Source organism: Podarcis tiliguerta (assembly GCF_965153285.1).
Source record: "Podarcis tiliguerta genome assembly, chromosome: 7".
NCBI lineage: Eukaryota > Metazoa > Chordata > Lepidosauria > Squamata > Lacertidae > Podarcis > Podarcis tiliguerta.
In genome coordinates this window covers 71,013,471-71,041,059 of record NC_139540.1, presented here as the reverse complement: position 1 = coordinate 71,041,059, position 27,589 = coordinate 71,013,471, and the positions used below count along the sequence as shown (strand labels likewise).

General features: G+C 43.0%; 1 protein-coding gene across 5 annotated transcripts in view; it reads right to left on the bottom strand.

Annotated features, from left to right (window-relative positions):
- Positions 1-27,589, bottom strand: part of CDH12 (cadherin 12) — a 668,983-nt gene that overhangs the window by 607,332 nt on the left and 34,062 nt on the right. The window lies entirely within an intron of this gene.

The following is a 27,589-nucleotide window of genomic DNA, read 5'->3' as shown; positions in this document are numbered from 1 at the left end:
ACAACACCCAGCCAAGCTGTACCCCATCCCAATTGAACAACAATTTTAGCACAAGGGAGCCGGCCCACACCCTTGCTCTACCCCCAGTATAGTACCCCCAAAGGGCAGTAGCAAGGACAGTAAATTCTGCAGACCACTGCATAATAGATGATGAGTGTTTATCTTTCCAGACTTGGATGATAAGTCTCCTAGATACTACATAGATGGCCAATCCTCCATTGTTAGTTTGTTGTGTGCCTACTGTTGGTTTGCCATGCGCTTACTGCTAGCTTGCACACAGCTATGACACCCCAGTGAAATTCTTCTTACAAAATGTTATCTTAGGCCATAGCTGTCAACTTTTCCCTTTTCTTGCGAGGAATAAGGGAATTCCCCTTAAAAAAAATGGAAACATTGACAGCTATGCCTTAGGCTAATGCACATTTACCACTGTATGCACGAGTTGTTTGTATGAAATCCACACATACCCCAGAAACACTACATTTATCGTCTGACTCCCCCCCCCCCATTTTTCCTAAGCTTTGTTCATACAGCCTCCCAGTAGCTGGATCCATGTCCTCCCTGGATACTTTACAAATGAACTCAGTTCTGAAGACTTTTTCATGCGTTCATCTGTCAGTCACATCAGACACATTGTGCCCTGGCACCATAATTAGTATTCTGCAGTGGGGACCCTACCTGTGCCTGGAATTACATCTATGAGGATCATGGCAGGGAGGAGGGTCTCCCAACAGATCTTGCCATGACAGGCTGCACAAATCAATTTTCATTAATTCTGCCTCTTTAAATCTGTCTCCTCTTTTGGAAAGATTGTTATCTGCATCAGACAACTACGGCAAGATAATTAACAAAAACACTGCAGGATGCTGATAGCACCAGCAGCCAATTTGCTTGGCAATGGTCTCTCTCTCTCTCACACTCTTTTTTTATAAGTGAGCTGGGTTAGAAATAATACAACAGATCTTTGCAGAGTGACATCATGTATAAAATTCCAATACTAATCCAAAAATAATACCTTCTCAAATTTTAATTATGTAGCGTCAAGGAAGGATTAATGACTCGGAGTTTCTGACAAACAACTTGAGCGTTACATAGCCCCAAAAATGTTCACCATAAGATTGACAGCTCAGAATCAGTGTCTCGGGGCTGCTCTAAAGTTCTTGGGATGGGGGGGGGCTGTAAGCTTATCCACCACTCTCTTTTGCACACTACTTGACATTCACTTCAAGCCATCCACTATATAACCCTGATTTCACACAGGTAATGATGTCTCAGTTGCATGATGCAATTTCAGTTTCCATCAATGGCTGAGCCCGGAGAAACTACAATTCAGCGCGGCAATGACAATGCAATGTGTTGACATCACCAGTGATCTGGCATTTGTTTGACATATTCCATTAGCGCCTTAAGTAGTTAAGGCTTGTGAAACAAGTGTATGCTCAGCAAACACAGGCCTTCTCTCTCCTCCAAGTTTTATATGTCTCAATCACAGCTAGGAAGGAAACAATTCCAATAATGTGACAAGGGGAAAAAAGAAATCAATAGACATTTTAAGGGCGAGACCAAGTCAAGGGTTGCTTCTAGCGCTACATTTCCCCGCTCACATTTAAAACTCTCCTGCTCTCGTAAAAACACCACTTCATTAATTGGATAGTGGGGGTTCAATGGAGTCGTTCTGTTTGGCAAGAACTCCAAATGAATGTAGAACATGTAAGGATTTTGTACTTGCAGTTCAGGTATGCATAAACTACAAAGACAGTATTTGGGGTCTGTAGTGACCCCAAGGTTTAACCCCCACGGGATACTTTTTCTTAACAGCTGCATCAACATAACACGGGCTATTAATTGAACTGGTGTTTTTTACATATATATATATAAAATCACTTGAGCGGTACATAAACTTCAAGACATTGGACTGGAAGGGTTTCTTTTCACCCCAATTCACTTTAAATGTGGTTTTACTGATCACTGTATCTTTAGTAAAAAAAAGTTCAAAAACTCCACACACACAAAACAAAAAAGCCATACACACAATATAACATAAAAGGGGCTGAAAGACTGCAGAGGAATTTAACTCATTATGGCAGGTCTTATTGTGGGTCTCTTTCTTTCCTCCTCCTGTGCCTCTGCCTTTTTTCTGTCACCTTCCCCATCTAACCCTTGTGCCTAGAAAAATTGTGTCCTCCCTAAAAGAGGGCATGTGTTGCACTGAGACCTGGAGGCTGACCTCCCGGTTGTGGGTGGGTTTATTGGACAACCACAACACCCGATTGGTAGGTCCCTTGTTGCTAGGTTTAATCTGGCCAATGGGGTGCAGTCTAAACTGATTGAGGGTCCTATATACCTATATACCTATGCATGTGACCCAGAGCTTCCTCTTTCGGTGTGTGCATCGGAACACCCGCCCACCTCTCCCTATATTTAGGGCTGTGCACTTGACCTCGCTATGCCGTCGTGTGATGTCTGTCATTGGGACGGGGCACAGCAGAAATGTTCCCCACTTGGCTGATTGGCTGTTGCCATTTGGGTTTCACCTGCCGCATAGCAAACCACCACAACTTGTAAGATTGCGGATAGGCACTGGATAGTCTTGCTCTCCTGGCTTCAGCGAAAGAAACCTGAAACCTCTGGAATGCAGCAGGAACTCACGCTGTGCTCCAAAGGCTTCAGGCGGCTATCCCTGAAGCCTGGAGAGCGAGAGGGGTTGGTGCACACCGACCCCTCTCACTCTCCAGGCTTCAGCGAAAGCAATGCGAAGCCAAGGAGCGAGGAGGGAGCCCTCCCTCTGCGCTTCGGAGACTTCGTGTTGCTATCACTGAAGCCAAGGAGCCTGCATTCACTCCATAGGACACACACAAATTTCCCCTTAATTTTTGGAGGGGAAAATGTGTGTCCTATAGAGCGAAAATTACGGTGATCTGTTCCCGGGCTTTCCACCTACCTCAGGTGTTCACCCTTGGCTGACCTATGATAGAGCTCTGGGTCAGCGCTACCTGCAAGGGTTCAGGGAGCTAGTCGAACCAGAGCCTATGCAACCACTCACTTTTCTGTAATCAATAAAGTTGCAACCTAAATTCTGCCAAAAACCAAAACTAAAATTTGAGTCAAATGTGTGTTTATTTAGGGGGGGAGGTCTCTGGGTCTGAACACACAAATGTAGTTGATGTTGATTGAAATGATATATACAGGGCGATTTACAGCATAAAGGTAAAGGTAAAGGTACCCCTGCCCGTATGGGCCAGTCTTGACAGACTCTAGGGTTGTGCGCCCATCTCACTCAAGAGGCCGGGGGCCAGCGCTGTCCGAAGACACTTCCGGGGCACGTGGCCAGTGTGACATTGCTGCTCTGGCGAGCCAGAGCCGCACACGGAAACGCCGTTTACCTTCCTGCTAGTAAGCGGTCCCTATTTATCTACTTGCACCCGGGAGTGCTTTCGAACTGCTAGGTTGGCAGGCTCTGGGACTGAACAGCGGGAGCGCACCCCGCCGCGGGGATTCGAACCGCCGACCTTTCGGTTTACAGCATAAAAACACAGAATAACTGGTTTGCAACATCAACCCCGCCATGTGGGAATCCCTTGTATCTAATCCAATCCAAATAACTTTATTGTACTAGCCATTGGCCATGACAATATGAATCGGAAATAAATACAAGCAAAAGAGATGCCACACCACAAACAATAGTCTCCATTTAGATTTCTGTTTAGATCTTACAGTTCACTGCTATATAGTCCAGGGCCTTCTTTCTGATCTTTTTGGCTGCCAGAGCAAAAAGGGCGACTTTGTGAGTCATTGAAGTGTTTACATTGCTAAGAAGCCATAGGGCTTCTTCTCTGCCGGGGAGAGATATCTTTCCTGTATGGATGGTAGGGTAAGAAAGCGCCTCTTGGGTCCAGTGTATAGTGGGCAATATAGTAAAAAGCGCATGATGTCTTCCACCTGCAGTTGCCCATGTATACAGAGTGGATGATGCAGTGCCTGGAGACAGACAGTCAGGTCGTACATCCTCAGCAGAGACCAAATGATGAATGACCGCTGAAGGAGTGCAGAAAGAAGAAACACCATGGTTCATCTGCAGCAGCACAACCAGACCCCTTCATCTGCCCCAGCTGCAACAAAACATGTCTGTCCTGTGTTGGTCTTTACAGCCACAGCAGGCTCTGTAAATTTCCAACAGTGCGACTTCACCCCCAAAGGCACACTCCTTCATTGTCTCCCAAGACAGATGATGTAATAATAAGAGAGGGGGGGGGGAGAGAACAAGACCTGCTCCCTGAGACATTTAAAAAGTCCATAGGCCTGGTTGAGGAAATGTTTTCTAGTGTTTCCAGCTATGAAGGTGATAACAGAGCGAGCACGTTCCACATTGGTCATCTGCTCTGCTGAGCATCTTAAAGATCTTAGCAAGATCATCCTAGAGTTGGACTTGACTGCCTTCGCGTACTGCTACTTTAACCCAGAAGCGCTTGATGTCATCGGACTCGGTGAAATCACTGAATTATCCAGCATTTCAGACACTGGTACAGAGAAAAGGGACAGAAAATGAAACAGGGGAGATAAGAGAGACATTTTCCTCCCTTTTTGGTCATTGGCATCACTGCCACTGGAACATCGTAAGTGACATCAGAGCAGCAGTGAGGATTGGTAAGGATATCTAAGGATCCCAGTGGAAATGAGAATGGAAACTGCCACAATTTGCATGTTGCTCAAGGTCAGAAATGGAAATCAAGCAAGTGAAAATCAGTGGTATCCACTATTGTTACTTTAGCTCACAAATGTTACATAAATACGTTATTTTCTGCATTGTTCTTGACATTTGCCTTCCATTGTAATTACAGTGGTACCTCGGGTTACAAACATTTTGGGTTACAGACTCCGCTAACAAGGAAGTAGTACCTTGGGTTAACAACTTTACCTCAGGATGAGAACAGAAATTTGGTGGCAGCGGTGCAGCGGCAGTGGGAGGCCCCATTAGCTGAAGATGTACCTCAGGTTAAGAACGGTTTCAGGTTAAGAACGGACCTCCGGAACAAATTAAGTATGTAACCAGAGGTACCACTGTATAATAATTATTTGCATTGGTTTGGGTTATAGCCGATAGTGAGATGTAGGTTTAGAGGAAGGCAAGCTGCAGCTGAATGGAAACAGCACTGATTGCTGCAAGCTCAGGGTGAGACAGGATGTACACATGGAAGCAGACTTTTGGACCCAGCCACTGACTTTCAAAAGGTAGCATAGGAAGAGGCCTGTTAACTACAGAATGGAATTATTCATATTTCCATCTAATTTGTTGAGAAGTCACTCCAACTAATATTCTAATAATGGACATAATTTGACATAATTTGAAGGCCCAATATACAGCAACCTCACTGATCCTAAGCATGTGGGGTGATGGGTACCTATACCAGTCTCCCCTGGTATCCTTGAAGAACAGTAGAATATAAAACAACAATCCAAGGACAACTCAATGAATTCTTGTAAAAAAAACACACCTTTCATCTGCAGGTTATGTCATTCAGCCATACATATAAAGCTCATCCTGCTTTTCAATCACACTTCTTTTACTTGATTTTCCTCTACTGTGACATATAAACAGATAGAAGCCAAGCTCATAAAAGAAAGTGAAATATGAGGCTTTCTAAGCCTTTGCATTTGTCTATTGTAAATAGCTGCCCATCTAAAGGAGCCACCTCAGAAACTGGAGATATCAGAGAGAATAATGATCATGTTTACTTATCCATAGGTGTTTCATGCTTTTTGGCAGTTTCCCAGATGTGGAGGCATTGGGGAGTCGGAGGCTGAATTGCTCTTTGTTTTCATGACTGCTGCTGTGCTTTTACAGAAAGGTGCCTGTGAGAGTCATTCTGATGATCAAAAGCAGGTTCCCGGGAGGAGAAAAAACAAAATGAAATGTCCTGCTTGTGGGAGTGGTATACTTGTGTGACCAGTTTAAGGGGGAGGGGGGGGATAAAGAAAAATCACACGTTGTGGTTCTTCTTCCATGAAATGAAATGTTATGTTATTCATACAAGTGAACACCTTTTGGTGAGCAGCTTAATTTTTAAAAGCATAACAAGGCCACGTAAAAGATTACTGCTAGGAGGAACAAGCTGGACACTGAGCAGATGGCAATGATCAGGTAGACATTGACATTGTCCACCAAAGGCTTTGAGCTTTCACCTGTCCTGAAAAGGGTGTCAGTCTTAACAGCCTGGGCACTTGCCACCAGTGACAAACTCAGTGTGGCTGTGGCCGTGTGCTGGTCCCGGGGGGGGGGGGGGATACCATGAGGCGTGGTCAGAGTCTGGTCCTGGGTCGAGGGTCTGGAGACTGTCCACCAAGGGCAAAGTGGGGTCCAAAGCAAAAAGCCAGGTGTGGTCGGGAACTCCAGAAAAAACAGGTCTGGGTGCTGGCAGCAACAGGTTTCCAACGACGTTGCTCCCGCAACCTGGGACTGGGCTGACTGGCCTTTATCTCCTCTGGGGCCTAGGGCGGTCCCAGCCCACAGGTGACTCGCCTCTCCTGGCCTTAAGGCGAGCACTCCTCCTGATAGAACTTAGTTCCCTCCGCCTCTCTGCCCTGAGCCTCTGTAGCTCAGGAGAGGCTGGAGGGTTACTGGACCTAGAGGTTGCCTCACCTTCCCCTGACAGGGCTGGGAGAGGAGCACCTGCAAGCAATGGGTCCTCAACCACTCCCGGAGCCAGAGTGGATTCATCTGGTGTCTGCTCCTGAGGATCCAGCACAGGTGCGGGCCCTTCAGATTCAAGGCCCTGCCCCGGCTCAGCTGGCCCTGGAGGCGGGGACTTCTGTGCAGGCTGGGATTCCTCCGGTTCAGCCTCTGAATCAGATTCCCAGGCCATCACAGGCTGTGAGTGAAGGTGTGTCATGATCTTTCACCAACACAAGGAGAGTCTGGCTGCTTCTGCTCTCCACCTCATCCAGGGCACGTGTGGTACTGATCTCCCCACTGTACAGCCCCACACGCCAAGGGCCAGCGGTCAACTCATGCATCTCATATCGCAACCATGCATTGTACCCCGAATCAGCATCCAGGGCACGGATTTTGCCCACCATGTGTCCAGACAATACAGGAGCCACTAGAACAATTGGAGTCTCTTCTGATGACCCAGCCACTGTAGGCGCATTGTCATTCTCATCCACCACAAACACCTGAACTGTAGTGTTGCCACAGAAGGAGGGCAACCCTGCATCCTTGGACCTCACATGGAACTCCAGTATCATTATCGTAATGCCATTAAGGGGGAGTCTGACTGAAATGCATCCTGCCATTGTAATAAGAAATTGGAAGCACAGGGTCTATGGCTTATAGATAGAAAAATGCTTCAGCATAGGTAAAGGTAAAGGGACCCCTGACCATTAGGTCCAGTTGTGACCGACTCTGGGGTTGCGGTGCTCATCTTGCTTTATTGGCCAAGGAAGTTGGGGTACAGCATCCGGGCCATGTGGCCAGCATGACTAAGCCGCTTTTGGCGAACCACTGCAGAGCACAGAAATGCCATTTACCTTCCCGCCGGAGCAGTACCTATTTATCTACTTGCACTTTGATGTGCTTTCGAACTGCTAGGTTGGCAGGAGCAGGGACCGAACAACAGGAGCTCATCCCGTCACAGGGATTCAAATTGCCAACCTTCTGATTGACAAGTCCTAGGCTCTGTGGTTTAACCCACAGCGTTCAGCATACCCTCCAACATTTCTCTGATGAAAATAGGGATGTCCTAAATAATAATAATAATAATAATAATAATAATAATAATAATAATAATGTCTATTATTTATATGCCACCCATCTGGCTGGCTTACAACAGCCACTCTAGATGACTTGCAACATATATAAAAACATGATAAAACATTAAACATTAAATGACTTTCCTTTACAGATGTTTTCTAAAGGTTGTATAGTTACTTATCTACTTTACTCGGGGGTTACACAACTCCATACCCTCCAACATTACTCCAATGAATATAGGGACTTCCTAAGGAAAAGTGAGACATTTGGGGATCAAATCAGAAACTGGGATGGCTTCTGTAAATCTGAAACTGTCCCTGGAAAATGGGGACACTTGGAAGGTCAGCTTCAGTAGACTACTTGGAAAATTGGCAGTATAGGAGTGAAAAGCTTGAGGGTGACAGATGACAAATTTGAGGTAAAAAGATAAGAGATGTTTTATTTAGAGCAAATTAAACAATTGACAACAGACTATGGCATGCTAACAAGTGCTGTGTGCTTTTCTTTCATAGACTTTGCTAGAGGTTTTTCCAGAAACTTTTCTCCATTCTGGAGAATGCTTTGTTGTGCTAGGTCAAGGAAAATGTGTAGTATGTGCTATTGTCAAAGACTAGTGAAACATGGTTGCCAATGTTATTAAAATGCATTTGTTTACCCAGCTTGTAAAAGTTGTCACCTGCTGCTGCTAAGTAATGGTTTCTGGCCAATCTTAGCTCTGGAAGTATGGAAATTTGCCATTGCTAGGCAAGATTGCCATAGATCAGGCCTCAATCCTGAAGAATTTACAGTTAGACGTTAGATGTGAAAGGAGATGGGGAGAGGAAATCACAAGTGATGGAAACATATAGTTTGGGAAGCATAGAGAAGGGAAAAGTATATCTGAGGTGCACAGTGGCTGGTTTTTGATTATCAGTTTTTGAAGGTACAGAAGAGTCCTCAGGGGGAAAAGTGCCAAGTAGATTTAACAGGCAATTGTGTGACTATTTCCTTCCCTGCCCCCATTGCAATATTTAAAAGCTGGGCTTGCCAGATGACCAGAAATTCTCCTGTTGGGCCTGCTACTGTGTCTCGAAGAACCATGCAACATGCAGAAATCAGCCTGGGTGGTTGTAGGATATGAGAGCCAACATAACTCTTGCCTATGCCAACCAAAAAGTCAGGAGCTAGTAAAAGTTAGCAATGTTGTTAAAGACAGTGTAGCACCCTGCTTGTGGTTAACGCTTAGCTGGAATGAAATATTCAACGCAGCAATAGAGAAATTAAAATAATAATAATTTATTTGTCAGACAAATAAATGACAGACACAGTGGTATATGGTTACCAAAGCTCTGCCCACTCCAGGCATGATGGCCAGCACTTATATTTCCTCAGCCCAGCCCCCTTGCTCCTCCTTTGGCTGCCTCTGTCCAATCAGCCTGGTTGAAATTCCTATTGGCTGTTTGCTAGAACCAATCATAAAAGATACACCCATTTCCTATTACCTTTTATGGGAGACAAAGAGCTATATTTCCTTCTATCCATAAATGGCAGACAAGTGGCCATATATCTTACATTTGCCTTGACAAGGCACCTTAATTACCAGATCACCTTTTGCCCCTGTTGCCCCTGCATTCCAAAACAAATGGCTAAAACATGGTATTAAATTCTATCTAAACAGAGATCTTGGGTTCACATTCTCACACACCATCAATGAAATAAGAATCTAACATAAGAATCTAACATTTCTTACTTTCTAAATCCTTTGCATAATTACATTAAGCCAACAAATCTCATACATAACATAGATAGCTTTTTAGAAGAAAAGGCCTTTGCAAAGTAAAAAGGAACTCAGTAAAAACAGCTTCAAAAGAAGCCTCTTCAGTTTACACCCCCCTTTCCCAGCCAGCTACTTTCCCCATTAGCTCTTACCTTAAACCTTAGGAAAATATGGCTAGAGTCTGATGGGAGGCACATGGTATTATTTTCTGTTAAACGATAAATCTTACTATTTACCAACTCTTAATTAGTGTTTTTGCAGCTTAATTGTATTCTGTAATATGTAGGGTCAGTGTAACCTTTGCTCCCAGCCTGTAATTCTCTTTTACAACTTTGAGAAACTTGTCTTCTGCTACTGCTATAAATCGGGGGGGGGGGGGCTTGTTCAGGAGAGCAGGAAGATAAACAACTGCCAAAGTACTTAGCCAGCTGGATTCTGCCTGGCATGAAACATACAAACATTTGCAAATATATCTTTAGGCTCATTTTAAAATACAGGCCTTGATCAGATGCCTCAACAGGGGAGCCCGGTTAGGATAAACGAACATTTGCTACCCTTATTTCTAAGCTCCACCCAATTTTTAAAAAATGAATTGGTTGCAGCAGATTGTTAGGGGAGGAGCTGCACCCACAAAAAATTGGCAACTCAAGGATACAAGAGTCAGGGACAGAGGGAGGTAAATGTAGGGGTGGCTGTGTAGCTTTATCTACTCAATTTCCTCCTTTTCTCTTGCACCCTTTAAAGGATAGGCTTGTCAAATGTTCTGAAATCCCTTCAGTTCTTTGGCTAATTCCGCCAAAAAGAAAACCTAACCAAAACTCTGTGGGGGAAGATGTACTGAAGGAGTAAGGAGAAATGTTTCTCATTTCCTCCATTAAGCATGGGGTTGGACTATATTATATTCAATAACCCTTTTATCTCTGCCCCAAGCAACTGCTGAAGCTAGAATAAGTGTAAGGAAGGACACCATACTATATCAATATTGCCTGAAGAACATATCCTTTAAGAGTATGCCTCTTAATAGCTGAAATTTCCTGGCATTTTGGAGCTTGTGTGAACGTGAGAAGCTCTTCAACACATTGAGTTAAATTGGAAGAGTTTTGTTGTTAATGTGTTTTTTAACTGAGTGCATTCATACCCTGCTTTTCCTCTAAAGAACTCGAAGCAACATACAGTGGTACCTCGGGTTAAGTCCTTAATTCGTTCCGGAGGCCCGTTCTTACCCTGAAACTGTTCTTAACCTGAATCACCACTTTAGCTAATGGGGCCTCCCGCTGCTGCTGCACCGCCAGAGCACGATTTCTGTTCTCATCCTGAAGCAAAGCTCTTAACCCAAGGTACTATTTCTGGGTTAGCAGAGTCTGCAACCTGAAGCATATGTAACCTGAAGCGTATGTAACCCGAGGTACCACTGTACATAATTACGCCCATTCCATTTTTTTATTGACGACAATGCTACAAGGTAGCTGAGGCTGAGAAACTGTAAGTAGCCCAAGATCAACAAATTTCATGGCTGAGTGTAAATTTGAACCTGGGTTTCCCTTGCCTTTATCCAACATTGTAAACACTACAAGACACTCATATGATTGGGGTCTGAGGATAGGATTTGAGATTTTTAATACAGTTCCCTGCCCTGTCCACTCCTCACTCTCCAAGATTTACAGTGTTTTGAATGAGGGTTAGGGGAATATGTTCAAAAGAAAGTATATTATCTAGGTTTATGTTGGCTATCCTTATTCCATCCTTTATTCAGTTCTGTAAGAGTCTTAGCAAAATTCAGATTATCGTCATTATCTTTTGAAGAGAGATATTCAGTGTTTTGCAATGGGTCAGGGCAAAGACTATGAAACACAGACTTTGATGGAAATCTTTTGATTTCCCCCCGTAATAAGGGACTAAAAACTCCTTTTTTGCTTTGCTTTGCTAGGAGAGGAAGCACCCTGCGTACTTCACATGATTCATGCAAATCAATTTGTGCTGTTTGTGCCAATTCTTATGGGGGGGGGGAGGAATCAGTCTATATTGGTTAGGATAAGGTGGGTGAATGAATGTCTTGAATCTGTGGAAGATTAATTATATGACAGACCTTCTATTTATTAGAAACATGAAAATGCAAATTATTAGATACTACGAGATTGATTTTCTCTATTCCCATGTTGAAGAATGACCTTCTTCTAGAGACACATTAAGTACCTTCAATTATGGTGTTCCACTGCTTGATCAAGAAATATCTATTTGTGAGGGCAAACACTGATTTGTAGTGGAATTTTTTTAGATATCTGTGGTACTTGTGTTTTTTAGTACCTGACTGTTTTTATTATATTGATTTTTTTTACCTTGTAAACTACCTTGTTGTTTTATAATGAACAAGGCCCTGTGGAACACCCTTTGGAATGCCCTCCCATCAGATGTGAAAGAGATAAATAGTTATATGACCTGTTTGTCAGCCCCTGTATGGCAGACATTTTGTGAGGCCCGGCCCTAATCCAACAGAGGCCACTCCACTGAGCATGCTTGAAACAATTTACTGCCAAAGAAATGCAGATTCGCTGACACAGGTAGTTCCAAAACTGGGATGTCCTTTCAGGAGAACAGAGTAGCACCCCAACATGGTGAGCTTCAGGTTACATGCAGTCCTGTGAACATAGGAGCACCTACATTTTGAATATGGATATAAATGGATGGTCCTCTGTCATGGATGCTTTAGCGGAGATTCCTGCATTGCAGGGGGTTGAATTAGATGACCCTTGGGATCCCTTCCAACTCTACAATTCTACAATTCTATGGTTCTATATTAAAAAGCAGAGACATCACCTTGCCAACAAAGGTCTGTATAGTTAAAGCTATGGTTTTCCCAGTAGTGATGTATGGAAGTGAGAGCTGGACCATAAAGAAGGCTGATCACCAAAAGATTGATGCTTTTGATGCTGGAGGAGACTCTTGAGAGTCCCATGGACTGCAAGGAGAGCAAAGCTATCCATTCTGAAGGAAATCAGCCCTGAGTGCTCACTGGAAGGACAGATTGTGAAGCTGAGGCTCCAATACTTTGGCCACCTCATGAGAAGAGAAGACTCCCTGGAAAAGACCCTGATGTTGAGAAAGATGGAGGGCACAAGGAGAAGGGGATGACAGAGGATGGATGAGATGTTTGGACAGTGTTCTCGAAGCTACAAACATGAGTTTGACCAAACTGCAGGAGGCAGTGAAAGACAGGAGTGCCTGGTGTGCTCTGGTCCACGGGGTCAAGAAGAGTCGGACACGACTAAACGGCTAAACAACAACAACATGGTTCAATGAAAAGGCCCTATGTCAAATCGATACACTTCAAAGGCACAGGTCCCTTTGCTTGGAAAAGAGGATTGTGTGAGATATGACTTTCATACAAACTGATACCATTGCATATGTTACAGACATTTTCAGAAGTAACTGCAGCAGACAGCTCTCATTTTTTTAAAAAAACAAAAACTAACCATTTTGCACCCCATCAACATCTCCTTACTGCTGTTTTCCAGCCCGCCGCTCCCCCAAAATGTACTTCCCTTCTTAAAATCAAAATGCCCAATGAAACAGCACAAACAACACAGCTCCTTCTGATATACTGTACGGAACACAGAAACCAAAAAGGGGAAGAGGAATCCAGCTTCTCTCTTTGAAGATCAGTTGCTTGAGAAACGCAAGTAGTAGCCAAACTTCAAAGAAAACGTGGCCTTCCTACCTGGCTGAAGCACTTCAGAGAGAGCTAATTTACCTTCTCTGGTAAAATCAAGCCTTCGAGCAGGTTTGCTGCCTGTGAACTGCTAAAGCTAGTGGACATTTGAACCTAGGTGGCAATCCCTTTGAAGTTTGCTCACGGTAGTCATTAGCATTTCAGAGATGGCAGGGCTACCCTTTCCCCCCCGCCTAAAAAATTCCTCCCCACCTTAGGAAGTTAATATCAGGGTTGAACTTTCTGCAAGGGGTGGGGAACCAGGCACTTAAAAGGACAACATTTAAACAAGGCAATGTCTGCAGGTACCTGGATACAATGAAAACCAGCTTCTGCCAACCTAGCAGTTCAAAAGTACACCAGTGCAAGTAGATAAATAGGTATCGCTGCGGCAAGAAGATATATGGCGTTTCCATGCGCTCTGGCTTCCATCACAGTGTCCCGTTCTGCCAGAAGTGGTTTAGTCATGCTGGCCACATGACCCGGAAAGCTGTCTGTGGACAAACGCTGGCTCCCTCAGCCTGAAATGAAGATGAGCGCCACAACCCCATAGTCACCTTTGACTGGACTTAACCATCCAGGGGTCCTTTACCTTTTAATGTGAATTCCAGTGGATTTTGAAGGCTGGGCCATAGTTTAGCTTACATGGGATTGAGTGCAGACACAGTTGTATAAGGCAGTACCACTCGGTGGTAATGGAACACACAGTTGCTGCAATGTTTTGCCATCCACTGGATCATAAGTCCTTCAATAGATCATTACACTGGGGCCAATGGTTTGTTGGTTTATTTGTTTTATTAAACAAATTTATAGACCGCATCACAGCATGAAGTCATCAAAATGGTGCATACGTTAAGAACAGAATGAAATGGAAACCCAGACTCTAAGAATAATAAAATCAGTTTAAGAAGCTCTAAAATAATAAGGCCATACATACAAACTGTAAATAGAACAGAACAATGCACTGGCCTGACATTGTTCAGAAAGAAGTCAAAGACCTTTGCAAATATCGCCTAATGGAAAGCTCAGCAACCTTCGACTAATTATGATCTTTTCTTTTCTTTTTAAGGCAATGGAAGTCATTACAGGAACAAAGACATTTATTACATATCTTTTAACAGTATTTAACCCATTGTAAAATGACATAATGGGGTGCATTTTAATTAAAATGAGAAAAATCAGTTTAAAATCAGTGAACCACCTGAAGCTTTCAGGCTGTTTAAAAAAGACATTTTCAGCAGATAAACCAAGGTTCTTTAAGCTTCAGTTTAATAGCAGGAGGAAACTCTAGGGTATGTTTTATTGGGCTGTTAATATATACCTCTACTGGCTAAATGCACTCGGTCACACAATGAAACCCCAAAATGTATTAATTGGCCAATAAAACATGGTCTGTTGAGTCTTGATGCCACAATGTAATGACAAAAGCATTTGTTTACAAAATGTCCCCAGACAACCATTAGTAACTCACAGAAGGGGATCAAATATGTGGACATGTGGACATGCAAGTATAGAAACAGATGGCTGCATCAAATGTGATGTTGACATGTTCTTTGCTTGCATTGTATATTGTGCAAGCAACATTCAGATTCAAAGCTGATACAAAGCTCACTTAGTTCAGGACAAATTTGTCTGGGTGCAAAATTGTTAGGGGTGCAAAATTTCAACACCTAGTACTGCCTCAATACAGCCGTGCGCTTCTGTTGCTGGACTCTGTTGAAAACGGATTCTCCATGCAAACCAGGAAGTGACCTCTCCAAACAACAGAACAACTCCTCTTTTCTTTTCATATCTCTGTGGCTGCGATCTCCTAGGTGACATGGATGCCATTAGGCAGTTGAATGTGCAGGTATACTCCATCCATTTCCATCCCTTCCACCCCCATCTACATGGCCTCATGTGCTGGCAACCCATGCTATGCCACTGATAGGGCCTTCTCTGTGGTGACTCCCTATCCATTGAATTATGTCAAACATAATTTGTAGTGAACTTTTGTCATACATGGAAAACACATTCATCAAGGCCTATGGGCCATGTCAATCTGGGTGTTTAGGGCTTTTTTCTTCTTTTTTAAAAAAGTGCTCCTGTGTTAGTTATTGGCATTTGATGTTTACCAGGGCTTTAGCAAGCTACTCTGTCATTGTTTTACTGGTATGTGTGTATATTGTTTTCTTTTTAGTCTATTGTAAGCTACTCTGGGGTCTTCGATGAAATGCAATATGAAAAAGGTATGAATTATAATATTATTATATTTAAAACAATGCCAGACATTCTAAGCTTATAGGGATTTCCTGTTTGCAATGAGTCTGCTGTGTCATTTTGAGAAAAGTGAGTCCCCCTCTCAATTGGCATCCGTCTCATCCCAAATAAACAGAATAATTCATTATTAATTGTTCCTACAAATAGGTTTTTCCTGTTGGCTCTATTTTCCCTTGAAAGTGCGTGCCCTTACACTTGAAAGAGCAACACAACATTGCAGGACCTCATAGTTATAAATTATTGAATCTCAGCAGCTATTAAAGGAGCAGCCCCACCTCCAAGGCAAGTTCACCTGACATGAAAGAAGGGAATTTTTCTTGCAAACCTGTTCATGTTCCTCAGGAGATTATGGGTGAAAGTACTCATCCATGCTGAAGGATAGCCATTGGAGATCCAGTTGACCAAGTTAATCAAGGTGATTAATGCAGAAATCATTGCCCTCATGCTCTGATGATTTCATTTGCATTCTGTGATGTCATTATACTAGGGTTACCAGACGTCCCTGTTTCCTGGATTTGCGAATAAGTCCCCGGACAAATTCCATCCCTGGAACGTCCCAGGATTTCATCTAATGTCCCCTGGAAATGCAGCAGCGGCACTCTCAGCAGCCTGGAGCAATTGGCTCTGGCTGGCTTCAGGAGCTGCTCGGAAGTCCCCATATGATGGTGGTGCAGGGGCTCTAAGATGCAGCTTCCAGGCTGCCTCCACCTTCCCTGACCCCAGCAACTAAGCTGTGAAGGGAGGCTTCATGCTGCCTATCAGAGCTTGCATGCAAGCAGGAGCAGGGCGGGGATCTCTGAGCTGTGAAGGGAGGCTTCACACTGCCTATTAGAGCTTGCGTGCAAGCAGGAGAGGGCAGGGATCTCTCAGTTAGGCAACGGGAAGCCTCCCTTCCCAGCTGAGGGACCCCCACTTCTTCCTGCTTGCACACAAGTAGGAATGGGATTGGGGCTGCTCCGATGGGAAGGGAGGCATCACGCTGCCCGAGTCTCACCACCCCTCCGCTCTAGGCCCTCCTCCTCTGCCTTCCATGCCTGACCCACAGCGCACCCCTTCCCCACCACCACCACTGAAGAACCAACAATTCAGGGGCTGCCCAGGCTCATGGAGAAAGGAGATAGAAGACTCAGAGGAAGGGGAAACACGACGGTTGAGGTCAAGGCGGCAGCCACCCCTCTGCCACCGCCATCGCTACAGCATCAACGTCCCGAACACGTAGTATTTATTTAAAGTGTCCCTGGATTCATTGAAAAAAATCTGGTAACCTTACATTATACAGTCAGTTGCTACCATTATGTCATCATGTTCACTAAATGACTCTCCGGGAAAGGAGCCTTTGCATGTATACCCAGGAAAACTCACTGCTGCTTACAGCAGGGTAGTGTAACCTCTGACCCTCCAGATGTTGTTGGCCTCCAACTCCCATCAGCTCCAGACAGCATGACCAACAGAGTCAGGTATAATGGGAGTTGGTGTCCAATCACATCTAGAGGGCCACAGGTTATCCACCCCCTCCTTAAAGATCAAATCCAAATGCCCCATGACAATGCTGTCCCGTTGTGTCATTGATGCTTTTTTACGCTAGCCACAATTGTGTTCTTTGTAAAACTATTTAAGGAGACAGGCTATCATATGTTTCTAACACAGTGTTTGGGAAATCATTTCACAGTCAATTAGTCTGGCTCAGCTCTATGTCATTTTGTGCAACCTTCTATTTCTTAAAGAAGTTACTTACTTCCCTGTCTCATTTCCCAAAAAGTGCATTTGACATTCTGTTGTTTGTTTTTGTTTCTTTATGGCTTTTGTCTGCAGTGCTGTTTTTAAAGAAGTTTGACTTTATTTTCTAGCACCAAAGTTTTACTTTCACCAAAAATGGCTTTCTACTCAGGAACAGTGGAAATTCACCCCCCCCCCCATGTTCTCTGCTCCTAACCTGCACACAGTTGAATCTGTGATTTTTTTACCCCATTACCAGCTTCTTCGCATTCAACTGGATTCTACTTTATTTCTGCTCAAAAAGACTCATAATAAGAGTGTCTCCTGATAGCAGAACTGGGACAGATAAATATGCAAGCCATTCTCCACCTATACTGGTGTTTCTTGCTTCCCTGGAATACATAAAATGGATTAAGAACCAAAATATCTTCACATACTTCCCAACCATGAGGCTACAACGTTCTTCTGAAGCCCACAGTCATAGATATACCAGTATATTATATGATGACATAAATGTCAGATCAGGGAGCAATCAAAACCCAGTATCTGCCAGCAGGAGTCTAGTTTGGAATAGACGGGTCTCCAACTGATCTCTAACTTAGCTCAGTTCTGTAACTCCCCAAAATGTCGCAGCCAAAGCAATGTTCACAGCAGATAGTTTTTATTGTCAAAAATAACACTTACAGTCACTTCTGCAGCTCTGGATATCTATGTACATCAATCTAATAGCTAGGCAGCTATTCCCAGGTCTGTGCTCTATGGAGCAGATACAGCAACAGAGGACCACTCCCCCCCCCATCAGTTTATGTACTTTCCCCTGATGGGTTACATGCACACAGCCAGACACTGTGCATGTGTGGAAACTACCTCTACTCTTCCCTTTTCAATCCCCTCCTGGTTCTGGGAGGCAGTGGTGCAGGAGAGGGTGAGGAAGCACATAGCCCATGGGTAGCCAAACTAAGGCCCGGGGCCCGGATGTAGCCCAATCACCTTCTCAATCCAGTCCGCAGATGGTCCGGGAATCAGCGTGTTTTTACATGAGTAGAATGTGTGCTTTTATTTAAAATGCATCTCTGGGTTATCTGTGGGGCATTGGAATTCGTTCATTTTTTCTTCTTCAAAATATAGTCCGGCCCCCCACAAGGTCTGAGGGACAGTGGAACCTGGTGAAAAGGTTTGCAGACAAAGACTCAACATTCCAGTCAAAGATAATAAATAAGGAAGGTAAAAACTTGTCGAAAATGTATAAGTTGTTATTAGAGTGGAACCTGAAAGACGAGGAAGTAAAGTCGGTCATGATACACTGGGCCAGAGACATTGGTTATAATATCCAGTTTGAAGATTGGGAAAAACTATGGAAGGAGAACTTAAAATTTACAGCATGTATGGCATTGAAAGAAAATGTTATGAAAATGTTTTATAGGTGGTACATTACACCGGTAAAATTAGCAAAAATGTATAAGACTTGTAATAAGTGTTGGAAATGTAAAGAAAAAGAAGGGTCGTTTTACCATATATGGTGGGAATGTAAGAAAGTGAAAGGCTTCTGGGAAATGATATATAATGAGTTGAAAAAGATTCTAAAGTATACTTTTACAAAGAAGCCAGAGGTCTTTCTGCTAGGTATTTTAGGAAAAGAGATTAAGAGAAAAGACAGTAAGTTTCTCCAATATGCAGTGACGGCTGCAAGGGTGCTACTGGCAAAAAATGGAAACAACAGGAAATACCGACAATAGAAGACTGGAGATCAAAGTTGTTAGACTATGCTGAATTGGATAAGATGACAGGAAAGATTAGATACCTAAGAGACCAAAAGTTTACAGAAGACTGGGGAAAATTTGTTGAATATCTGGAGAATATAAGTGATGGCCAAATAACGCTAGAAGGTTTTAAAAGAGCACTGTGAAAACGTGAGAGGTATTGTTAAAAGGAAATAGAGGGGAAAAGATTTAAATAATGACATTATTAAGAAAAGGAAATGCGTAAACTAATAATGACTACGAAAGAGTTACGGAAAAGCTGAAGGAAGTCCCAAAAGAAAGATTTGGAAAAATTTGAATGTGAAAACAATGTATGTTTTGTTTTGTTGTAAAATTAATAAAAAACTATTATAAAAAAAGAAAAGAAAAGGTTTGCTGACTGCTGCCTTCACTTGCTTAACCTGACTCTTCCTTCTTATCTTCCGTCCCTTCCTGTGCTCCACCCTTGAGCTACAAAGTTTCCCCACAAACCACTGCCCCTGTCTCCCAAGTCAGATTCCAGCTCCGCTGCCCCTGGTGCACACTTGTTAGCATCTTGCCAGTCCCTGATGCAAAATGGAGCATTGCAGGGGCAGGGCAGAGGGAGCTCTAGCCCTATTCCAAACCCTGCTATGACCTAGTGAGCCAGAGGAAGTTACACTGACCAAAAGGATGATGGAAGTCAAACTCTATTTTAAAGACACATTGGAGTAATTTGCAAAGTTGGAGGCATAATTTACTCCAGCATATTTTTTCACTGGCTTCCTTTAGTTTGGATAGCTCTGCAGATCGATGTACTATTCTAACACTTGCATTCTGCCCCTCCCCAAGGACGGAAGAGGATTCTTGTCCCTCTTGCTCATGACTCAGTGGAGGTCTCTACCCACTCATCGCCTTGTCTCACCAGCTGGTGTTGACCATAACTGTTACAATTTAGTTTTGCACACATTTCGTTTTGAACACGACATCTTCTAAGCATTGGAGGTGATTTGGGGATTTAGCACAAAGTGCCATCAGCATGCTACAGACACTCCAGCTCTCTTTCTCATCAGATTCAGCTGGGTTTCTATGGAAGAAGAGCTCTCACCTTTTGAAGTGTGGTCCTAATGCCTTGACTCACCATGGCTGTCCTTCATTCATAGGTCGCAAGAATGACTGTTATTTCCTATCCAACAGATGTGGGGCTTCCAGAATATCTAGACCACTTCCTTCCTGATGCAGCAAAGCTGTCCAATGACACTTATTGATTGCCAATCTAGAGTCCTGAAGGGAGATATTATCTTGCATCAAGTGATTCCAAACCCATACCCCTGCTCAAGAACCAATCTCTGACCTGACATGTGAGAAAGCAGTTTTCAACACTGATCTTTTGATAAACTTTCACCCCTAACTTCTTATCTTTTTTTCTCAGTCTCCAGGTTTTAAGCTTGAAACTCTGCTTCTGTCACTGACATTGTTTTTGTTTATTGGAACTGTCTGGTCACTCTGTCTGTCATATTTAGGTGATGACTCTGTGTCCTGCATTGGCCTTACACAGCAAATGTACAGGATACTTTTTTATTTTTATTTTTAAAGGCAGTTTCTCCTCATTCCTATCGGAAAACAGCAGCACGCATTGCCAAAAGAAGAAAAAAGAACAAATAAACAATATTGAATTAAATATGAATATATCATGGATTTATTTCCTTGGCAGCAATGTTTGCCATTTTCTCTCATTACCCATTACCCATACTCTTATGCTAAATTGGAAATGATTTGTATTATTCTGAATGTTTAAGATTTTCTTTAGAAATTATTCAGTTACTAATTGAATACTTGTTTTTAGGAAGTTGATGATTTTCCCCCCCATGAAAGGTCAAGGATAATTAAATGCTGGCTTACTTTTAAGCTTATTTTATATTTTGTATTTGTAAATAAAATGTAAAGGCAAGCCAGATGATTCTATTGTGCCATTTCTTTTTTTTACAGCGCAGCAAGGTAAACTAATAATTATGTTAGACTAACATTAAAGCTGGTTGTCAAGTCAGATAGTGATGGCCATTTACCTTTGTTTAGATTCTTGCTTGTCTCCAAATAGAGTATTTGTTTAAAATTCTAATTCTACAAAAAATACTTTGCTCATTATATTGTAACATGAAATGCCAGGATGACTCAACTAAATGGATTTACAATAAGTGTCCATCTCTGAGTAGGTGGAATGGTGTAGGTCAGGGGTCAGTAAACGTTTCAAGCAGGGGGCTGGTCCACTGTCCCTCAGACCTTGTGGGGGGCCGGACTATATTTTGAGGGGGGGAATTAACGAATTCCTATGCCCCACAAATAACCCAGAGATGCATTTTAAATAAAAGGACACATTCTACTCATTTAAAAACACACTGATTCCCGGACCGTCTGCAGGCCGGACTTAGAAGGCAATTGGGCTGGATCCGGCCCACAGGCCTTAGTTTGCCTACCCATGGTGTAGGCGTTTTAGGTAATCCTCTCAAACAAGAAAAGGCTAAGCTGAAGAACAATAAATATTGTTTGGAAGTCTGTGCACAGCAGGCAAAGACAGGCTCTGGTCATGAGGTGGCTGGTTGAAATGAAGAGTGTAAAGGAAGGGTGTAAAGAATTATGTAGAATACCAAATGGGGGTGGAAGTGGCAAAGCAATGCTTTTTATGTTGTGCAGGGGATATTAGCAGCTTTAAAGCATATCATATTATAAAATAGACAATATGGAAAGAGGGCTTTTTTAACAAAAATAAAGAAAGAAAAACATACTATTCTGTGATTATCTTGTGTGCCTTGGGGACGGATGATTTGTATTGGAGTAACACTCTGCATTCAACTAGTAGGCAATGCGGTTCAGTCCTATAAGTCCTTTGACACAGTCCAGGAACTTCTTTCTTTGATCCCAGATATGGAACCTCTTGCTTAATGCATACTTCTCTGCTATGCAAATGCAAACTTCTCTGCTTTGCAAATGCAAACTTTTACACAAGTTTTAACTTCAATATTGAGCTAGAGTGGATGCTTTTGGCTTGATAGGCTGAAACTCAAAAGTATAGCTGAATTCACAGTTGAGATACCTGCTATGGGGCTGCACCTAATTGCGTGTTCAGACCCAGAAACCTCCCCCCTAAATAAATTCACACTTGACTCAAATTTTAGTTTTGGTTTTCAGCAGAATTTAGGCCACAACTTTATTGATTACAGAAAGTGAGTGGTTGCATAGGCTCTGGTTTGACTAGCTCCCTGCCATGCAGGTAGCGCTGACCCAGGATTCCAGCATAGGTCAGCCAAGGGTGAACACCTGGATGAGCGGCAAGCCAGGAACAGGCTATCTCCACCACCCAAATGTCCCCCTGGACTGATGCACAGGCACAACCTGCTCTCAGGGGTTGACTTTGAGTCTCTGGATTTCTTTAGCAGAATACACTTCACATAGGGATGGCAAGAGTGTTCTCCCATCCCTATCACCTGAACCAGAGCCTATCCACAACCTTACAAGTTGTGACGATTTGCTATGCGGCAGGTGAAACCCAAATGACAATCTCTCAGTGACTGAGATTAAAGAACTCCCCTTATATTCACAGAAAAATATTTTTAAACGAACCATAAGGGCAGTGGCAAGTAAAAACGATCTAAACTCTATGTGCACATCTACATGTGCCCCATTGTATTTTAAACTTAGAGAGGTCAATGAACACATATCTTATTTTAATGAATTGACTTTTGCACAGCTTCGAAAAGCTTTTACAGAGCTACGACTAAATACAATAAGCTCTGCTTATAGAGATGGGAGACATAGAGGCATACCAAAAAACGAACGTGTTTGCATTAGGGGATGTTCTGAAGTAGAGGACCTTACGCATTATATCTTGCACTGTCCGTTATATAATGATGCAAGAAAAAGATTTTTGGTACCTATAATGACAGGGTCCCCTGGCCAGAACCCCTTGATATGATGTTATATCTCCTTGCAGACACAGATAAGTATGTTACCTGGCGGGTAGCACTTTTTGCAACTGCTGCTAGGAAAATTAGAGCAAATTATATAGCCAAGGTAGCCATTAACTGTAAAGGAGATGAATTTATTTGATCCTATTTATCTACCTCAGGCTATGCTCTATCTTTGTCACCAAACTCTGATTATAAATTGCACACTGTATTAATTGATATTGTTTTTAACATTACTGACCATGTGATGATCTTAGCTTATGAATTTTATTGTTTAATGTTTTTATTTGTACATTGGGGTACTTTTATAGCTTTGTTTAGAGTACGTAATGTTTTAATAATATAAATGTTTTAAGTCTTTTTTTTACCAATTCAGTATATTTTCTTTTAATTGTCAAATAATTCTGTGTACATTGCGGCAGCCTTTGGCTATGTGCAATAAAACTGACTGAGACTGAAATGACAACAGCCAATCAGCCAAGTGGGGAAAATTCCTGCCATGCCACTGTCCCAATGACAGACAACACACGATGGCATAGCAAGGTCAATCACAAAGCCCTAAAAGTAGGGAGAGGTGGGCGGGTGTTCTGAATGCACGTGCCGAAAGAGGAAGCTCTGGGTCACGTGCATGGGTATATATAGGTCCTTTGAACCATCTGGATTGCATCCCATTGGCCTGATTGCACTAAGCTATGAGGGACCTACCAATTGAGTGTTGTGGCTGACCAATCGTACCCACCCAAAACACAGGGTGTTGGTTTCAAGGTCTCACCGCAATACATGCCCTCTTGAAGGGAGGACCCGATGTATCAGGGCAAACCAGGCCGGTAAGACAAGAACTATTAGTGCGAAACAAGCACAGACAAGCAGCAAGTCCCATCCCTAGGAGCAACTGAATGGCACAATCCCATCCAGTGCTCATTACCTACTTACTCCCTGTGAAGTCTGGTTGGGCAGAGAAGTGAGTTGTGCTCAGAAAAACAGGAAAGCCACCTCCAAAGATGGTTTTTCTTCACTCATAAGAGCCTTTAATTGGGAGCCATGCTACCATCTAGTTTGTACTGGCACAAACAGGAAATTGACTTCCCTCCTTCTCCAAGCCCTGAATTTTCCAATTGTCCCCCCCCCTCCTCCCCAGGTTCATATTGATTTTGGTTGCTTTGTATTTGGATGGGAGAAAAAACCTACCTTGTTGAAAGGACAGTTTCTGATCCAAAAAGCGAAACACAGAAAGCTCTAATATTTTAAATGTCACTTTCCCAGCTTCCCTGTTCTTTCCCTCCCCTCTCTGCCTTTTTCTTCAGTCTTAGGCTCATCATTAGTTCTTTATCCCTGCTGCCAGCTGCAGCCTCTTACGGATTTATATCCAGATGCACCAACAGGTACCAGGTTAATGCTTGTTTATTAGCAGAGTTCCAGCCATCTGCTCCATACGCAACAGCTTGTGCTCTCCAGCAGATCTTGGCATTTCACAGTACAGTACCAAAGCAGCCTTAAAAAGAACATCTTCGTTGCAAACTTGTACAAGCAAATAAAGAAAGAGATTCTTTTTCCCCCATTTGTGCAGATCAGGGAAGGAGAAGAATTGAAGTATATATGCTACTCAGATTTGCTCGATTCGCTCTAAATCCCTCGCATGAGAAAGGCAATGAATTGGCTCACCCCATTCATTTTATACTGAAAATACCAGCATTAAAGATGACTTTCTACCTGCCTGTACTGGCATAACCAGTGTAATCAACTATATCTAACAAAAGCCTTATGCTGCAGTGAAGTTAGATTTCTAAAGTGTTCTGAAATTTAAACCAGTGGACGGTATGAAACACCCTCCCTGTGTTGGAGGTGTATATCGGTATTTTAAAACTCTGATTTTCTCTCCTTCTCTTTCACCTTTCATGGCCTTACAAATTTAACCATCATTTCAATCAAGAACTTGCCTCCCTAAACCCTGGAACACAGCTCTCCTTAGTTCAGACAGCATCTAATAACCAGGGGATGAAACAAACCCTACAGATTTGAGGCAGGAGGTTTCCAGACCTCACCAGACACAGCTGAAATTAAGAGGGAAAAAGAGCTTAAAAATAGGTTCTCTGTTTGCTGAACCTCAGGTCAAACACTTAATCATTAGCAAGTAACGAAGATTGTTAGAAACTGGATTCTGTACCAAGCAAAAGAGTATTCACCCCAGACAGACAGACTTAGGGAAAGGGTAAAAATGGAATAAAAATAAAAAGCAAAGCCACCACTAGAGACTGAATTGTCTTTAATTTGTTAGGATTCAGCATTGATTAATTGTTGTATTTCACTCATTATCCAAAGATATCATGGCAGTGTACATGGAGTTCAATGCTGATGAGACAGGTTTAGATTAACAGCTAATCTGGAAACTTTGGCTCTTTATGATTCAAATTATAAGGAACTACTAAGTGGGGTGGGGGGGAGGTCATTCATGACTACCTGGTGGAAAGAGTTGGGAAAGGCAGCCTTGGATAAACATTTCTGGAATTTCATAGAATCATAGAATCATAGAGTTGGAAGAGACCACAAGGGCCATCGAGTCCAACCCCCTGCCAAGCAGGAAACACCATCAGACACCATCCTAAACAGGTTTGATCTCAGACACAGGTTTTAATCCTAAATTAGATGCTATGCATCTCAGCTAATACTTGAGTAGAATCTACAAACATATAAAAACCATTCTGAAAATGCTTTTTTAAAAAGCGTTTTTAAAGATTCATTGAATTTTCCATAAGGCTAGCCATCGCCATCTAGTGTCACATTGTATATTGCACTTATAACACACTTAAAATGTTTTATTTGCAGCTATATAGCTGAGTCCTTAAGGAACACGGGTGGCGCTGTGGGTTGAACCACAAAGCCTAGGGCTTGCCGAAGAAGGTCGGTGGTTCGAATCCCCACGACGGGGTGAGCTCCCATTGCTCGGTCCCTGCTCCTGCCAACCTAGCAGTTTGAAAGTACGTCAAAGTGCAAGTAGATAAATAGGTACCGCTCCGGCGGGAAGGTAAACGGCGTTTCCGTGCGCTGCTCTGGCTCGCCAGAAGTGGCTTAGTCATGCTGGCCACATGACCCGGAAGCTGTACACCGGCTCCCTCGGCCAATAAAGTGAAATGAGCACCGCAACCCCAGAGTCAGTCACGACTGGACCTAATGGTCAGGGGCCCCTTTACCCTTTACCTTAGCTGAGTCCTTGGTGTATTTACTTCAGTAAAGTCATTTAACAGCAGTCCTAATGGACCAACTATTACTCAGGACTGGTTAACGCCGTTACCAGAATGGCCCCCATTTCAGAACAAGAAGTAAGTGATCTCATAGATGCTTTAGTGAATGATAAAGCTCTTGGAGAGTGAATGACCCCTTCAGAGGTTTCTAAGAAAAGCTCTGATTGGTGGTCTCCTCTCCTAGCAAAATTATTTTCTTACATAAACTGTACTGGCACTTTCCCCGTGGTCTGGAAGTAGAGTATAATCTTTCCAATTCACAAGAAAGGTGATAAACACAACTCCCAGATTATAACTATCAGTTTATTAGCTTATTGGACTAATTGATATAACTCATCCTGGGAGTTTTATTATTATAATTATTGAGTAAGGCCAAGTCTGCAGTTGCTGTGTCTTCCGCTCTTAACTTTTCTCCTTTAGACAACATTTTGTAGCAATTACCACATGGTTGTTGAAGAAGTATTCAAGGTCTCCTCAGACCAAAGGATGGAGGCACAAGAGACACTGCCGTGAGACTTTCTTGTAGTTGAGAGGTGGGAAACCTATTTCACACAGCCTGTGGCCCAATTTTTCTTGAGTGCCAAGGAAAACCAAAAGACAGAGAGACAGGTGCCATTAAAATATGTGGGTGGGTGGAGGACGAAAACAAAACACTTTTGGCTCCGGGCCTCTCTCATGTCTGGAGTGCAGCCCCCAACAAATTAACCCCCAGACAATGTGGCCTTCAACAGGAACAACAGCCCATTCCTGATGTAAAGTGTTGCCACAGGTTTCTAGGCGAGAATGTCTCTAGCGACTTTGTAAAGCAATTAAGGGTTTGGGCCGAAGTGATTGGTTAAGGTATTTCTCTGTCTAGGCTCTCTAATGATATTGTTAACAAAGAGCGAACATCTTAAGCAAGTAAAACAAGCAAGGTTGTGCCTTTGGAAGGCAGTACAAAGGCAGCAGTTCTATGTAGCTTGCGCTATGCATAGTAAAGGTCAGGAGCCAATTTAAATGAGATGCTTGATGCATAGAAAGCAGCTACCTGTGTTATGTTTGGCCCAGGTGGAAATGGCACTGGGGTGTGCATGCATTCAAAGCAGCCTGTGTATGGTTGCAAACCCTTCAAATTTGAGTACTGGGGAAACTACGCTGGTAATTATTTTTAGCAGACCCTGCCTCATATGTAAAATAATTCTGGGTCCCAGCTTACCGCTATGGAAAATTATGACTCTTCCCAACATTTGCACAGAAATGTCTGAAGTAGGACCGTTTCTGCATTTCACCCCAAGCAAAATTCACATTTAATTTGAGGAGTAACATTCATACAAATTCCAGAGAGGAAAACCAGATGGATCAGATCGCCAGGGGATTACTGAGTATCATGGAAATGGCTTCCTTTATTTTTTGGGCTAGTTCACATAACCAGCCTTTCAATAGGAACAGACCTTGGGCAACATTTCCACAGAACTGAATTCATCTTCTGAATAAAGAAAGCAACGCG